Source organism: Mercenaria mercenaria, chromosome 7 (assembly GCF_021730395.1).
Source record: "Mercenaria mercenaria strain notata chromosome 7, MADL_Memer_1, whole genome shotgun sequence".
Taxonomy (NCBI): Eukaryota; Metazoa; Mollusca; class Bivalvia; order Venerida; family Veneridae; genus Mercenaria; species Mercenaria mercenaria.
The window spans coordinates 63,092,226-63,104,362 of NC_069367.1; positions in this window are offsets into that span (position 1 = coordinate 63,092,226).

Sequence of the window (12,137 nt, forward strand, 5' to 3'; positions counted from 1 at the left end):
TTGACGACGAACGGACACAGGGCGATCACAAAAGCTCACCTTGAGCATTTGTGCCCCCCCTTGCTAGGTGAGCTAAATCTGAGTTGTCAAGGAGTGACGATTATACCCCACAATATGGCCTTTATCAAAGAACTAAGCCAATAACAAAAGCAGCATTTTCTTGAGCCTATTCCTAATGACCTTCTAATTCAATCTCCATGTTTCATGACCTCCCCCCGCCCCCCCCCAAGTGTTCTCAAGTTGTTGTAGGGAAAAAGGTTTAAATGTTGGGTCACCCTGACCTTTGGAACTCTAAATAAATTTACAGGTAATCTGTGGTCAAGACCAAACCTTTTTACAAAATTTTGTGTTTCTCATCCCAAGCATCCTGAAGTTATTGTCCAACAAGAGTGCCAGAATGTCACAATATACGCCCGTCACAGTAAATTTCTTTACTCTAGCACCTGTATTTGCAAATGGAATTTTTATTTTGTGGTTGTTTAGTAATCATTGTAAGTCATTTGTTTTTCTAAGTCCACAAAAAAACTCCTTACCAGGTAGAGATACATTAAAATACACCTAAAATTTGAAAGTAACATCTATGTTGTACCACAGAAAAGTGGTTTGTTTTTTCCCTACGGTAAATTTATAAAAAAGTTACAATATAAGTTATTTATAGTAAAAACTAAGGAAAGATAATCTTAAAAAAAAAAAAAAAAAAAATCCATAAAAAAAATTGTAAGTCCACACAAAAATCTTTCCCAGGTAGAGATTGGTCAAATATACCTCATAATTGGATGTAGCATGCATGTTGTACTACAGAAAAATGGTCTCGATTTTTTCCCTACGACTAGTAATGAAAAAGTTACAATATAAGCTATTTTAGTAAAAATAAAGGGAAGTAATTCTAAAGAAAGGAACTGCGCATGACACCTATCTCATGATGGTGTATAATTGTGCAGATTTTACATCAAAATCCCTCCATGCATGAAGAAGAAATGCTTCGGACAAAGTCATTCTTGTATCTGACCTTTGGTCTCTAAGTGTGACCTTGACCTTTGACCTAGGGACCCGGTTCTTGTGCATGACACTCCGCCTCATGGTGGTGAACATTTGTGCAAAGTTATATCAAAATCTCTCTATGCATGAAGAAGAAATGCTCCGGACAAGGTTTTCATTCTTGTATCCTTTGACCTCTAAGTGTGACCTTGACCTTTGACCTAGGGACCTGGTTCTTGCGCATGACACTCTGCCTCGTGGTGGTGAACATTTGTGTCAACTTATATCAAAATCCCTCCATGCATGAAGAAGATATGCTCTGGACAAAGTTTTCTTTCTTGTATCCTTTGATCCCTAAGTGTGACCTTGACCATAGACCTAGGGACCTGGTTCTTGCGCATGACACTCCGTCTCATGATGATGAACAATTGTGCCAACTTTCATCAAAATCCCTCCATGCATGAAGAAGATATGCTCCGGACAAAGTCATTCTTGAATTTGACCTTTGACCTCTAAGTGTGACCTCGACCTCAGACCTAGGGACCTGGTTTTTGCGCATGACACTCCGTCTTATGATGGTGAACAACTGTGCCAAGTTTCATCAAAATCCCTTCATGCATGTAGAAGATATGCTCCGGACAAAGTCTGTGGATGCCGCCCGCCCGCCCACCAGGGGCGTTCCCATAATACGTCCCGTTTTTCAAACGGGCGTATAAAAACCGTTTTAAAAAACCGTTATTTATTTTGTTGAATTTAATATCACACCGACACAGGATAGGTCATATGGCGACTTTCCAGTTTTAATGGTGGAGGAAGACCCCAGGTGCCCCTCCGTGCATCATTTTAAAGAACTGGCTCAGTGTGCCCTTGACCTGTGACCTATGACCTCAACATCATTAGGGGTCACCTGCTGGTCATAATCAACCCCCCTAACAATTTCATGATCCTAGGCTAAAGCATTCTCAAGTTATAATCTGAAAAACATTTCACTGTTTTGCCTTATTGTGACCTTGACCTACTGACCTCAAAGTAAACCTTGACCTGTATTTCATGATGTGACACCTATGTACCAAACTTTATCATCCTAGGCTAAAGGTCTCAAGTATCATTCGGAAACCCGTTCAACTGTTCAAAATCACTGTGACCTTGCCCTTTGATCTATTGACCTCAAATTCAAACAACCTGTATTTTTATATGTTACACCTGTGAAACAAAAGCTATGATCCCAGGCCAAAGCGTTTGCAAGTTATCTTGACCTTTGACCTACTGACCCCAAAGTCGAACTTGACCTGTAATATGTACCAAAAAAATATTTAAATCGGTCAGCTTTTCATGAGTTATCATCTGGAAGCCATAAAAAACTACTGCCTGAAAGACAGACAAGCTTATACATGGGGGTATAACGAACATTCTCTTTAAATCTCATGAAAAATATGAGAATTTGATGCCCACGAGCAATATGTCAAGCCCACCAGCTGTCAAAAGGCTGGGAGTTGTGCAGGGACACTTCTTGCCTCATTGAGGCAAACATTTATGCCAAATAAAAGAGATTGAAAAAAGTTCTAATATAAGTTATTTACAGTAAAACAAAGGAACGCAAAATTAAAAAAAAAAAATAATTTAAAAAAAATTCACACAAAAATCCGCACCAGCGAGATAAGTCAAATACCCCTGAAAATTGGATGTAACATGCATTGTTGTACTACAGAAAAGTGGTCTTGATTTTTCCTACGACCAGTAATAACAAGTTACAAATGTAAGCTATTTATAGTAACAACAAGGGAAGTAATTCTAGGATCTTATGCAAAAAACACTCCGTCGCATGATGAGAACAATTGTGCCAAGTTACATCAAATCCCTCTATGCATCAAAAAAAAATGCCCCAGAAAAAGTCATTCTTGTATCTGACTTTTGACCTCTAAGTGTGACCTTGCCCTTAGCCCTGGTTCTTCCGCATGACACCTCGTCTCATGGTGGTGAACAATTGTGCAAGTTACTCAAAGTCCCTCCATGCGTGAAGAAGAAATGCCCCAGACAAAGTTGTCATTCTTGTTCCTTTGACCTCTAAGTGTGCCCTTGACTTAGACCTAGGGACCTGCTTCTTGCGCATGACACTCCATCTTATGATGGTGAACAATTGTGCCAAGTTACATCAAAATCCCTCCATGCATGAAGAAGAAAATGCTCCGGACAAAGTCATTTTGAATTTGACCTTTGCCCTGTAAGTGTGATTTTGACCTTTGAGATAGGAACCGGGGGCTTGCGCATGCACTCGTCTCACTGAGGTTAACATTCATACCATATATAAATAAGATTGCTCCATGCATGCCCAAATTATGGCCCCGACAAAAACAAAGCCGGACGACAACGAGACATACACCGAATAGACATTTGGAACTATGTCTTCGTTCCGCAAGGGGCGACAATAAAAATTAATAATTTTCTTAATTTAAAATTTTCTAAAATTTTTTTAATAAACTATCCCCAAAATTTTTTTATTAAAGTCCCTTTCTCGTATTTTAATTTTGGTGTTCTTTCTGCTTTTCAAGCTTTGGATTGTAACTTCCCTTTTGTACTTTCTCGAAAGTAACCTTTGAAACAGGTCAAAAAATTTAAATTTAATAAAAACCAACCAACCTTCAAAAAAGCCCACGGGGAAAAATGTTTACCTTATGTAGTGGTTTTACCAAGCAAAATGTTTGGACCGACGGGCCAAAAGGAAGAAGACGAGCGGATGGCCGCGCTATCACAAAAGCTCACCTTGTCACTTTGTGACAGGTGAGCTAAAAAATTTAATATCTGAGAACCGCTTCCTGCGGTAACACTAAAATGTAAATAAAATTAAACCATTTGTTGATGTGATTTTTGGGAAATGTTACCTTGCATTTTGGGATGGTTGGGGAAAAAAAAGCAATATTTTTGGATCGGGGAAGTGGCCCAATGTAGGCCTCTGTCATATAAGGATGAAAAAAAAAAACCCTGCCGGCTAACAATTCTGACAAGAAATCATTTTCAAAGTTTTCTTTTTTGGTGAGTTCTATATGGAATTAAATACTTTGGGTAATTTTGAAAGAGGACCACCCCATGATCATTTGTGAAGTTTGGTGTAAATCTGCCCCGTGGTTCTGGGAAAAATTTTTACAAATTACTGGACATGACAGACATCAGCTCATGTTGTCACCCTGTGACAGGTGATCGAGCTAATAATTGTTTAAATTTGCATACATGTATTAAAATTTTTGGTTTTGTCCAGAAATGCTTTATCATCAAAGAAAATGAAATGGAGTCTTTACTAAGGTCTAAAAAAATTTTTTTTCGGTAAAAATGCTAAAAAAATTAGGGTAGGTAGGTCGGAAAAATTTTTCTTTGGATTTTTTAAAAATTTTTTTAGGGAGACTTTTTGGAAATTATTTTTGTGTCAAAAATGAATTTCAAATAGGGGGGTTATGCCTCTAGAGCATCAGTAAGTTGATTTATAAAATCACTGTCCATGTTTAAAGCATTAAAAGTGCAGTTTTGCAACTTTTTTTCAAAAGTTGAAAAAAAATGTTCTCAAAGACAAAGGCGGAGGGACTGTCCATTTAGGGTCGGGGCAAAAATTTATGGTAGGTCAGGATACAGGAAACAGACAATATTTTTTTAGCCTAATGTTCCTTGGTATTTGATTCTATGCATGATTCAATCGCAAAAATTGTTCACAAAAAATTACTAATTTGTAATACATATTCTTGCCTTTGAATGATGAAACTGCCTCCATGGTGCACAGCTGCAACTATATAATAAAGAAACAGAAGATAGAAAATACCTTATGAGCCGCAAGCAAGTGGTTTCAGTCTTTCAACAAGCACTTTGGAGCGTACAACAATACTCTGTATAATAGACCAAGATGCCTGAAATAGTGAAAGGTGAGCAAAATTAAAAAAAACATGGCAACCAGCTGTTTTGAAATTTCAAAGGTCTAAGAGCCAACATCCTTTTTGCAGTTTATTTAATTTTCATGCCAATAAGATGACCCCAATTACTCATTGGCATGGCGGGAGAAATTTGTTAAATAAAACTTTTTTTAATGAAAATAAAAAAAGTAGCAAATTTTGTCAAAATGTATAATGAAACGAAGTAAATGCGGTTAAAATTTCAGTTTTTTAAAAAAGAAAAGTCATGTATGAGTAGGTTTGTTTACACGACTGACAGCCGGGAAAAGCCAAACATTCATAGCTGTCAAGGGTCCACAAAGGCCACGAGTGTGATCGGAGTTCGAAGGGAAGGTTTCCTCGTGTAGGGGCTGGAGGGCGATGATCCTTAAAAGCGGAAACGCCTCACATAGAAAATTTAGACTTTTAACACACAATAGATCGGGTTTTTAATTAGCTCCTCCATTGTTTATCTTTTGTGATGTTTATTCATGCGGTAGAAATCACATGTTGCACCAGTGAATGTTTAAAAGCTAAATTATACGGTATAAAAAAAACTGTGTCAAAGTCACCTTGCATGTTTGATTCAATAATTTTCTACGAAAAAAACAATTGATTGCTTTATTTCTTTTAAAATGGGTGTGACCTTGAATAGTAGGCGGTGTGAAAGTGATCTAAGGGCCGAAAAAGCGTGTGGCACACGCGCAATGCGTGTTGTCTTGACAGGTATGAACATTTTCTTTAAACCCCCTGAATTCCAGGTACCTTTTTGACTTGGTGGTCTATGACCTTCACTTTGCTCGGTTCATGAAAAGGCAAAAAAAAGATGGTAAAGCAGCTAGAAGAATCTGTTCTGTCTTCTCAGTTTAGTATGAACACAGGAGCCGACAATGCTACAATTGTTTATTGGTATCTGACAGTCATGATTCATAAAACGTTATAACTTTAAACGTATTTGAGTATGTGTGCAGTGTACAAAATTCAGATTTCAACTAACCATGCTGGAAAACCCCCTAGAAAATTTTCCAAGCCCGGGCACCAATTTCACATGCCGAACTTTTAAAACCGAATTTTGAACCATAAAACAACTGGTCTGCTCATACCCTCAAAATACTTCATCATATTGTTTTGGGGACATGCTCGATTTGGGATTCCTAGGAGAACAGGAAAATGAAAGCATCGGACCAAAAAGTAAGTGAGCGGCTTCAGTTTGCATTTGCAGAGCTCAAAATTTAACTTTTTTGACCAACATACTGCAAATTTTAGCATGTAGCTTTTTTTCTTGTTGCTTAATTGAAATCTACTTTCAAATTTTTGACTTTCAATTAAGAATGTTAGAATATCCTTAAAAAATCATGCTAGAACTTCAATATTGTTTGCACGGTTTTCCTTGGTGTACAATTTTGTGCGTTATAACTCAAAATGACCTTCAAAGTAATTTTGGAATGTATCATTGATGGCGTAACTTAAACTGGCTGAAACTACGGCAAAGGCCAAATTTTCGTACCCAATATTATAAATAGCGATTCAACTGATACATGTACGAATTAGTAAGATAGCCCGCGTTCTAGATTTAATTATAGATAGACCTCTACATTTCTTTTATAATCAGTAATCCATTTAACAAAAAATGGCTAACCAAAAAAGATGTTATCCTCAATGAAAGCGAATCACAAACATTAACAAAAACCGCCCAAAAATTTTGACTATTATTTGTATTTACAAAATAAATTGTGTGAAATTTTTATCTTAAATTTTCATTCCATGAAATTGATTGCATTTAGCGAGTCCAAAATTTGAGCCCCGTGATTTGTGAAAGTAATTACATCTTCTGCATGATTATGGTTCTGACTAACTCTTAAACTCTTGCATTTATGAACAGTTTGAATTCAAATTTCCCTTTATAATTCTGGACCAACTAATCGAGCATGCTTCAGAACTCCAGATAAAGGCTGTATTTTTGTAATTAGAACTTGTTAGGGATCAGATATGACTTATTTTAAAATGGGGGATGTATTTAATAAACCCAAATTTTTTTTAAAATGTGGTTGTATCAGTTTCGAGTGTAAACAGGGATTACATATTTTTCCAAAAAAAGATCGAGCGGAATTGCATGTCTGCGCCAAGTTGCGCTTATCAAACGCTATCTCGACTGTGACAATTTGCACGGTGTCAAATGAGTTTTGGAAAATTTCGAAACAAACACCCAAAAGCATAATGTAATGGCATTAACACATAATTTTTTGAACTTCAAAAAATTTTGCATCATAAAATCTGAAAAAGGGAAATAATTCTACCAAACTGAAGGCAACCCGTTATTTTTATTTTAATTTGTGTCATATGAACAGATGAACCAAGTTTGGGAAAGAAATATCTTTACTATTTTTCAAAAATGTTGTTAGTTTTTATGTCGAAAGCCCGGATCGGGCAATGTTACCAGCCCGTTTTTTAAAAACTATATTTTTTCTATAAGCCGATCCGAATTCCTATAAATTATAATGTATATTAGGCCCAGCACAGCTTATCGGCAGAATCACAAGCTCAACTTAATTACTGTTTTATACATGCAGTGAGCTTAAGAAATTAATAATCTAAAAGGCCCATTTCAAATTGATTTAATAAATAAAAATGTAAAAAATAAGGAATTTCTATGTTTTTTATGGGTGGGGTGTTTGTTTACATTATTATTATACAATGGAAAGTTAGTAAAATCACGTTTCTAAAAATGTCAACAGGTCCAACCATGCACATGCTGTAATGGAAATGCCGTCCATATTCTATATAAAAGTAAAATAATTCATTAATCAGTCATGCCCGCAAATAAAATCACGGATTTCTTAATTTTAAAAATTCAATATAGGCTTAGTAAATAAAAAGTTCAAAGAACTAAAGTACCGGAAAGGAATTAAATACGATCTGAAAAGCGACACAAAGGTGATCTATTCTCTCATTCCCGAGCTGAAGAACTCGTTGGAGAATGTTTTTTTATTCCTCAAATTTTCTAAATGTCGGCGCCCGTGTAACTTACTCTCACTCTAAATATAAAATGTTCAAATGTCGCCGTTTAAAAATGCTATCAGTATTGAATAAAACATGTTTGTATCACAAATTTTTATCAGTGTAGGGCACGTTACCGGCTGATTAGCTTCTGACGCAATAAAAATTTAAAAGCTTACTTTGAAAATTCTTTCGAGTCGCAGACATTTTATTGTGCGGATATTGCGTTTCGCCTACTGATCTGACGGACGCTTATTAACATTAACGAAGACCGTGATATCCCGAATTTCATCGGGGTCGTCGCACGCCCATGGTCCAAACCGGAACTCCATATTTTTTTATTTGGATAGCATTCTATACATAGAGCGTGACGTCACACATTCCGTCTAACCTCTATACTAGGAACTGATAACTAGCCGATTTTGGATAATTGTACATACACTAAAACATAGTCCCGCGGAGGACGGTAAATGTTCAGAATCTACTTATTTTTTGCATGTTATTACTAGAAATATGCGTAATTGTGATTACTTAAACTTTTTAAACCGTTATCGTTCTCTGACTCGTGTCATAGAATTATTTTTTGACAAAAAGGAAAATCTACTTTCACTTTCCTATACTATAGTATTGCAACGCAATTATAGTATATTCAATTTTGATCTGGAGACTTAAATACCATAAGATCAATGTCCTAAACGTCTAAATGATGCACAAATAGAGTGCTTAAGTCATGTCATCAAGAAGGAATACTGTGTGGCCTGATATACCAGCTGGCACCCCATGTCAATGTACATGTATATCATAATTCATATTCTGTTCAAAGTGTTAATAACCAAACACTTACTCAAAGTTTACATATTGCAATTCTGATAGTCTAGTCCTTCCCTTGGTGCACCACTGACAGACAAAAGAGAGAATAATTTCTCTGCTATTACTAACTGGAAATGCTAAAAAGTACTTATCGTTAACGTATGAATCATGGACAATGTAATACTGACAGAATTTCAGTTTTCAACATCACTATCATGAGTGAAAAACAACCACCTTTGTAAATTCCAGTTTTATTTGTACATATATTAAAGTTCATACACATTATTATTTTGCAGTCTATTTTTTTATTAATTAACAGGCCTTTTAAACATGGGGAACATATCAAACAAATACACTTCAGGTAAACATATAAAATCCTTAATTATTAATGGAAGTATTTGCTGATCAATAGTAAAAAAGGGCTAAGTCATGAATACTGACTGGCAAGCCATTCAATAAGTGGTATATAACATGACTTTAGACATTAATATTAACTATTATTCTCAAATATTAGACAAGTCATAAAACACAAACTATGGACCAGATATTTATGTAAGAAGTCATGCAATATTACTAATGATTATTAATATTATTACTGGTACACACATTAAAACATTTTATCAAATCAGTAAGAGGTAAAAGGGTAATACACTCATAACTTAAATGAAAATAATAACTAAAATGTTAACAATGTGTATATAATATACAGTCAATAAAAGATGTTTAAAATGTTTCTAGATTCTGTTCAATGTTTTAATTTGATAGTATTTCACACAAAAATTCTATTTCCCAGGCTAGTTGTAAAATATTTGGTTCATTCTTCTCTCAGAAAGTAGGTTTAATTTCCAATATTTGACCAAGATTCTCTCCATCTTTTTTTACATCTTCCAACCAAAACTTTTAGTAATATTATTGTCAACCATACCATTTAAAACACAAAGCAATATGTTTAAATCAAGTCCCTTTCTTCTGAAATGGATTTTATTCATAATTTATTCAGATACGAAAATAAGAATGTCACTTAGTTTCAAAAGATTCCATTATTTTCTATCACTACACCTTTCTGACAGTTCATGCAGCAGATTAAGAAATATGCAAGGATTTTTTATAGTGACCTTTACAAATATGTAAGTAATATACTGTTACTAGTATCTTGGTCAGAAATTCATCTAGTCAATTTTTACTAAATAAAACAAAAATGTGCTAGTTTGTATTACCTATTGACCTGCAGTTATAAAACATGGGACATGCCTGTTTCTCAGTTGAAAAAATGTAAATGTTACATTTGTATATACCTACCATTTCATGTATCTAAACTGTAACATTATATCAAAGTTAATAGGATATTGTATTCAACAACAAAATTTACAACAATAAATTAAAGCATCAGTCTCATAAGTTTTCCATGGCAAAATTCTTGAAACACTTTCTAAATGTGCTGTGTTATGAAAAATATCATAAGATCAAATGTACATACATCAAGAATTGAAGATTTATGTGTTAAAATTTGGAAGTGTATATTGACATAATTGGTGGTAATAAGGTGGACAAGTGCCAGGTCAGGATTCGAACCTGAGACCTCCCCATGACATTGTACTTCTATGTCTGGGGTGCTCTAACCAACTGAGCTACCTGTCACTGACTGTCCTCACCGGGAAATTAATTCTGAGATTTTTTACAATTTTGAAGCAAGCTGAGAAATCTTTATTGAATAACTTAAGATTTTTACTATTCCGATATCATATAAACTCGTACTAATTATCAACTGTTTATTCAAATTTGTATAGAAAAAATATCAATTAACAAAACAAGAATACAATACAAGAAAACAAAGTGTGCATCTGGTAATTAGCCTTTTAAGTCTGGACCATTTCTGACTAGACTGTACATTTAGCCTTACTGAACTACATCGAACTGGAAATTAGTCCTGCAAAAAATAAAAAAAATGTATGATTGACATTATTTCAATTTATAGTTATACTGAATTCGAAAATGGTACGTTCAATACTTTTGTACATTCGTACAATGAATGATGTACATGTACAGCTCAGTAGGTAGCACGTAGATCTACGGATCGTGAGTTCGATCCTCGGGCGGGGCTAATGTTCTTTGCGGCTATTTGATAAACAATATTTGTGTTTGAAAAAATTTGTCCTCCACCTCCGATTCATGTGAGAAGTTTGCAGTTACTTGTAGAGAACAGGTTTGTACTGGTACAGAAATCAGGAACACTGGTTAGGTTAACTCCCGGACGTAACATGACTGAAATACTGTTGAAAACGGCTTTAAACCCCAAAACAAACAATCAAAAAGCTGTACAGAAATATACATGTACAACTATTTTGCAGGTAAACAAGCTAAACGATGTCGTTTTCATGTATGAATCGATTTGCACAACTGCAGATAATTTAAATTCATCATTTCAAATGATACTAAAATGGATACACTAGAATTAATCATACTCTGGAAACAACAATGGTGAATATTCAACTAAAAATGCAAAGCACACTTTCACTTCCTTGTTTACGACTCCATGTTGAAAATAGTTCTTACCCATAATGCCCCGAGCGAAAGTACACAGGTCAGTGCGACAGTATGAAAGCGCTACCGTAGTGTACACAATGATTTGGATAGTATGTGTTGTTTGGATACCCTCGTATGTTACCGTAGTGGGATTCGATCCCGATTTTCGTCGCTTCGCGACGAAAATCGGTAAGATCGATTCCCTAATATACTGCAAATATAATTTGAATCTTAAGCAATCAATTAGCCGGTTACTTTATCAGAAAAAAAAAAAATCTGAGTAAGATCATTATGATACGCTATAAATATAAAAAAATCAATACACTATTTTTTTGAAAAAAAAGATGGTATTTTTTCGTCAGTTACACTAGTAAAACATAACCAACCTCTCGGGACAGCTGCACGTCAAAATACAAGATGAAATGAATTAAAGGGATTCGCCCGGTTGTTTAAATTAAATTTTTTTGGGCATACGTGCAACCCTCTGTAGAGCAACCCCTTTGGGGAGTATTTATTGACTTTTAGTAGGGGTTGTTGTTCGGGAAGGTAAAATTGTAAATTTAAATTCTTTGTCTGCGATATTCATCTTTACTGACAATAACATTAGCAATTTTCATCACATAATTTGTTGAAATAATTATATAAATCTTCATGTTAACATAAACATGACATGTTTTTGTGTGGAAAAACAGTATTAAAAGGGTGTGTTAAATGAAGGGCAAATCATGCAAGTTTAATCGTTTATTAAAGTCTACTTTTAACTTTTACATTAAAATAAAAATAAAAAAAAACCACACATAACCAGATTGTGACCTGCCCGTACAGATATTAATTACAAAAATACCGTTCCTTCAAATACCGACAGTTTGAAAAACAGTTAAGAAACCCTGACCTTGTTAAAAAATTTATAAGACTGAT